Source organism: Argopecten irradians, chromosome 12 (assembly GCF_041381155.1).
Source record: "Argopecten irradians isolate NY chromosome 12, Ai_NY, whole genome shotgun sequence".
Classification (NCBI taxonomy): domain Eukaryota; kingdom Metazoa; phylum Mollusca; class Bivalvia; order Pectinida; family Pectinidae; genus Argopecten; species Argopecten irradians.
The window spans coordinates 22442923-22449464 of NC_091145.1; the positions used below are offsets into that span (position 1 = coordinate 22442923).

Sequence of the window (6542 nt, forward strand, 5' to 3'; positions counted from 1 at the left end):
GAGACTGCGGTATGTTCGTGCTTTGTATTCTTGTATTGTGGAACTGTTGCCCTTTAATGATACTGCAGTAATTTTGGGAAACACCAAGGAAGAAAGTTCTAGGAGGATATTTGATCCGTGACGTTATTTAAACAGCATTTCGGTTTAATTTTCGACGAATTCTTGCTGATCCAGTGCTGCAAAATGGGTATGTATGCCAAAATTGTTGATGTAGTCTAACCACACATCGTGCGACGATCCAATATTTAAAATAATAATTGTTGTCCATGACATATAATACGATTTAAACAAACTTAATATATACAAAATACATACCCGAGGCAGAAATGTTTGGTTACAGGTTTGTTTGTTTGTTTGTTTGATTAATTAACGTCCTATTAACAGCTATGGTCATGTAAGGACGGCCTCCCATGTATGCGGTGTGTTGCGTGTGTGTTGTGCGAGGTGCATGTTTTGGGAGACTGTGGTATATTCGTGTTGTGTCTCTTTCCTAATGCCTCCCTTGGCACCGCCTCGCTTTTGGCATTGAGTTGAGCGTTCGCCCCTGTGAGGAAGGCTCTGGGTTCTGTCCCCTGGCCGAGACACACCAAAGTCTATAAAAGTGGTAGTTTCTGCTCCCGCTTAGCGCTCAGTATACAGGGAGTGGAAAGACTGGTTCGCCCGTTGTCAGTATAATGTGACCGGGTGGGGTGTGTTGCTTGGTGTCTTCGGCATGCTTCAGTGATATAGCACTATAAAAAGGGCAACAGTTCCACTATACAAGAAGACTTGGTTACAGGTATAATTTGTCATGTGTAGTATGTTTAATTTGCCGTGCGGTAGTATTTCATGTCGACCGCCGCCATTTAACATCAACAATGCATTAGCGCATGTGCCCGGTCAAAATTTCCGGATTTACATCATTTTTCCAGGAGTTATTTCCCTTTTACCATTGAATCGCTCATAACTGAAACTTCACACTAAAACTATAAAAGATATCTTTATAACATTTATACATAAAAGAAATGCATAACTGAAATGAAAATGTGAACAATATCAGTTTGAATTTAAGTGTTTTGAGTGCTGAGTATCATGAATTGCAGGTAAATATAAAAAAAAAAAAATATATATATATAAAAAAAGAAGAATTAGAAAAGGCACTGAAATGCACAACAGGGTCTCGAGGTGTACGAAAGGCAGCCGCCACTTACGGTATTGCACCAACAACATTATGGAGAGGCATGCAACACAAGAATTGAAGGGACATCCTGTCCGCATGATTACAAAAAATGAAGAAATGGCACTTGTTTCATATATCAAATATTCTCAGGTATGACTGTGAACAAATGATACCGGTATGCTTATTATTGAATATTGAAACACAAATATGTATAAATACTAATTAATATTATATCTTAAACAATCCCAGACATTTTCTTTTTTTTCTGAATCAAAATATTGTTATTCCCTTTTTCAAATTATGTAATTTGCCTTGAAAACTGAACTTATTTGTCCAGTAACTAATGTATCACTAAGGTCAAATGTCTGTTTTTTTCATTAACTATTCAAAAAGAAATCACAATTTTCTTGAAAGACAGCTACTATAACATTAGTAAACTAATATTCACATGAACACTTCATGCCTCTGACTTCCAAAATGATAAAAACATTTGTCAGGGGCATAGTGAAAAAAGTGGAAGGCCATCAACCATTGGAGAGAATGGACCCAGTAACAAGTGGTTTAGGAGTTTTCTATCACAAATGAGAAAGTCAAAGTCCATAGACGGGGGTCGGGTTCGAATGGGGACTGTCACTGTAATGAAACAACACATGGTGAGCTATCATCCAAACAAACAAGGTGAATGCTAATTTATTCAAACAAACATTAAATAAATGTTTAAACATACAATAATATATCAACCAAAACAATGTGAATCAAGAAAGTCTGAATGAATGTAGAATGTAGAAGAGACAGAGTATTCAGAAGCAACAGATTGTTAAAATTTAACATATGTACATGTGTATACAGCGTAATAAATTCATTTCATTCAGGACTTCTCAATAAGCCTGAGCAAGTGTTTAACTTCGATTAAACCGGATTTGGCAGGGGCATTACAGCCCAAGACAAAGTCTGCACTGCAAATGGAAACACTTTAACAAAAACAACCCTAATGTCAACACATACAACAGCAGCAGTCTGTGTGTCTGCCAGTGGCCAAGTCCTGCCAACATTTCTTACCTACGAAAAGTCATTTCCGAGTGGATCATACAGGGATAGTAGGTTCTGTAACAAAAGATAAAATACAATGAGGTCAAACATAAATTTTATGGCATCTCTTTTGAGAGATTTTTTTAAGAGCAGATAACTGCATTACATAATGAAAAGATTAGCATTGTATAGAAATATTTACATCAAACTGACCTTACATATACATTTCCAATATACAAATTCAAATCAAATACACAAGAACATAAAACATCTATAGTGTAAATTAACTAAAGTGTGGTCAACGTCAAATTATAAAGATTTCATTTTTTAAGAATATGTTTCTTTGATATGCTTACAGGAATACCTGGAAACTGGCTTTTTGCCACCTCCCCTAATGGCTACATTGACTCTGAACTGTTTTTGAAATGGTTTGAATAGATCTTCCTTGTTCATGCTCCAAGGGCTCGGCCATTACTTCTGACCATGGACAAACATGAGTCGCATTTATCTGTTGACCTCATAAAACTTGCCAGGGCAAACCAGGTGGAGCTCTTGTGCCTGCCACCGCACAGGACCCACGTCTTGCAGCCACTTGATGTGGGTCTTTTCCGACCACTCAAAAATACAGTCTGTGACTTTGCAGTGAGTCTGGGGTATGCCAACTCATCCCTGGTGATAGGAAAAAATAGGTAAAAAATATGAAATTGATGTTTAGTTTTCTTGAAATATTGGAATGTCAATATTCAGATTAAATGTATTTACTTTACTTGAAAGTGTTTCTAAAACTTTATTAAAGGAAAATTTAATGCATAATGAATTAACTTTTATGCTTTGCATCTGAAACATTTCAGATGATGAAAGTCTAATTATATACACTTAATTTCTTTATACTACTAGTACAATGTATTCAAATATAAAAATAAAAGCTATTGAAACCATTTTAATAAGGACTTTTTAAATTACAGACTTGCGCAATTCCTTAATGCTGCTATTGATAAGGCCTGCAGTGTTCACCACATTAAGAACAGTTTCAGGAAATGTGGGATGTTCGCATTCAATACAATGTATTCAAATATAAAAATAAAAGCTATTGAAACCCTTTTAATAAGGATTTTTTAAATTACAGACTTGCGCAACTCCTTAAGGCTGCTATTGATAAGGCCTGCAGTGTTCACCACATTAAGAACAGTTTCAGGAAATGTGGGATGTTCCTATTCAATACAATGTATTCAAATATCAAAATAAAAGCTATTGAAACCCTTTTAATAAGGATTTTTTAAATTACAGACTTGCGCAACTCCTTAAGGCTACTATTGATAAGGCCTGCAGTGTTCACCACATTAAGAACAGTTTCAGGAAATGTGGGATGTTCCCATTCAATCCTAATGCTATAGATAAGTCCAAACTTGCACCCCAAGCTCCAAATTTCCAGGTAACTTGGTATATTGTAAAACAACTGTTTTATTATTCTTTTTTTGTATCATTACATAACTTGACTTGTCTTTTTTAACAAACAAAGCAAAAGAAGAAAAATAAACTGACACAAAGTGTATAAATATCATTCAAGATATATCATATAATTTGTTTTATTTTTCGTGTACGGTTTGATTTGGAGATGCATTATCCATGCACTCAGCCCAGCTACACTTGATTGGTATAGAAACCACAACAATACAAATATTGTTCATGCATTTCTTTTCTTTTCTTATATCCTAAAATAGTAGAATAATACATGTGTATATATGTATACTGTATCTACAGGTACCTGGTCCAGGAGGAGACAACTGTGGTAACAATCTCAACAATGAACCAGTTGATCCTTTATGCGAGACATACGGGCAATTTATCCATGGTCATCCTCTAGTAACTGAACGATTAATCCCATCGGATCAAGCAAGCATTCTGGTACCAATCAAAGAGGCTGCAAAAAAAGAAAACAAGGATTGTGCCCAAGTCGCGAGTTATAACAGGTTAACACAATTAAATTGAGATAATTCAATTGAGATTAAATACGTGTATATATAAAACTTCAAACACGGAAATCTAAAAGTTAAAGTTAGCTTTTAATCGCCAACATTAAAAATCAATATCTTAAATATGTATACATTTACAATAACATTATAAATCTTATCATATTAAGATGTTACTACCATGTTAGCATGTGTATTTCTAATTCTTTGGATTTATAATTTCAATTTCTTCAAAATTAAGGAGATGAAATATACACACAACTTGTCGAAAAAGAGCAACAGAAAAAACAACTAAAGGTGGCACAAATACAACATTGGTAAGTGTTTATAATTACAAGAATTACAAAATCCGACATTTCAAAAATAAAAGTATTTGATATATACATTTATGTATTGTTTGATTCTTTTTCAGTAGAGATTTAATCAAAATAGAATTTAAGAAAACTTAATTTAAATGTTACATATTTTAAGAAAATTGATGGTAACTAAGTGTTGATAATGAAAACAAAATTTTACAGAACGAAAGCAACAATGACGAGAATCTTCCAACTCTGAAACGTCCACGGAGAAGACAGACTAAGGTACGGTATCGATAAACTATGTTACAATTTCATCCAATCTTGTAATAAATAAAATCTTAAGTATCATGATAAATAAATTGAAAGCAATGTTTCCTTTGATATTTAGCTTCCTTACCAATATTTATTATCATAATCTATGTCACTTACATTTTGATTAAACTTTAAATTTAAAAAACGCCTTTTGATTTTCACATTTCCAGAATGCTTCCAAGACACATACCAGTACAGCATCTAAACAGACGAGCCATACCCTGGCAGCAGAAGAGTACACCTGTGGTGTGTGTGTGGTGTGTGTCATTTGAGAGGTTTTGAGGATGATGAGGAACAAGGCATCCTGTGGGTTGGGTGTGACAACTCGGAATGTGGGACATGGTTTCACCGAGATTGTCTACCCACCCTACAACATGCTGATGTTGACCTTAGCATCCTTGAAAATTCAGAATGGCACTGCCATAGATGTACAAAAACTCATGAAAATTTGGACTGTTCTGATGAGGGTATGACATTGCCCTGTTCTGATAAGGGTATAGCATTGCCCTGTTCTGATGAGGATATGACATTTCCCTGTTCTGATAAGGGTATGGCATTGCCCTGTTCTGATGAGGGTATGGCATTGCCGTGTTGTGATGAGGGAATGGCATTGCCAGTACTGCAAATATGCCAAGTTTGCACGGAGCATGCTCCTGTCAGCAAAACTGACCATGTTTTACTTTGGGTTATTTGCAACAAATGTTCCAAAGCTTACCATCAAGAATGCCTTCCTCAGAATGTCTTCCATCAATTTCAACGCAAGGATAGGGCAGGACAGGCATGGGTGTGCGGGAATTGCTAGACTGCAAAGTGAATCTGCATTTGAGTGTGAAACATGATACATCCTTATGAATGTATTACGAAAACATAATGGTACTATAAAAAGTAATTCAACTCACCACGAGTTGATCATCTGTCTTATTTTACTGTTTAAACAAAACTAATATAAAATATCTGTAACATTTACGTGCTTGTGTTCTACATGAAAGAGTCTGATATGTGTACAGATGTACATGGCTTGTGTTGCGTACTGGAGGAACAAGTTGGTCTTTTAATACAAGTCACATTGTTTACATTTATTAAATTGTACACAAACCGTACACAAATGGATATACCAAACCGGAATTGTGTGCGTACCAAACACGTACACTATAGTCATAACATGCTCACTAAACATCATCGATTATGGCAAAAAGGAAGTATTTACGATAAATTTGAAGTGGTAGATAGTTTTTGTTCTATCCTAATTCTTCATTCAACATCTTACCTTAAAGAAATGCAACCGATATCTTGAGATTTGTTCATATTTTCACGCATTTTTCTCAGTTTTGTACGGAAATACCATCCAGGTTACATGTTTGAATACAAACTGAGAGACTTTATTCTCATTTCCACATACAATTGTGAGGCAAATTAAATTTTAAGCTTTCACTGTTCTAATTTTTGATAGGTTTCAATAAACAAATGAAATAATATCGAGTTTTTAAAGCGATCTAGCACGTACCCCTCTCATTTGTTTAGGTACGATATTTCCGGAAGTAGATACCAACAGGGCCGGATCCCGTTACCATACAGTGCAGTTGTCCCACTCCCTGTGTGCTGAGCGCCAAGCAGGAGCATAAACTACCACTTTTATAGACTTTGCAGTGTTCGGCCAGGGGACAGAACCCAGAGCCTTCCTCACAGGGGCGAACGCTCAACTCAAGGCCGAAAGTGAGGCGGTGCCAAGGGAGGCATTGGGGAAGATAAAGTCAGTGAGGAAGAGAAAAAATT

The 6542-nt window shown here is 35.6% G+C and overlaps 1 pseudogene; it reads left to right on the top strand.

Annotated features, from left to right (window-relative positions):
- The first annotated feature begins 931 nt into the window (after positions 1–931).
- On the top strand, positions 932–5571 carry LOC138336472 (uncharacterized; annotated as a pseudogene).
- The last annotated feature ends 971 nt before the right edge of the window (positions 5572–6542 follow it).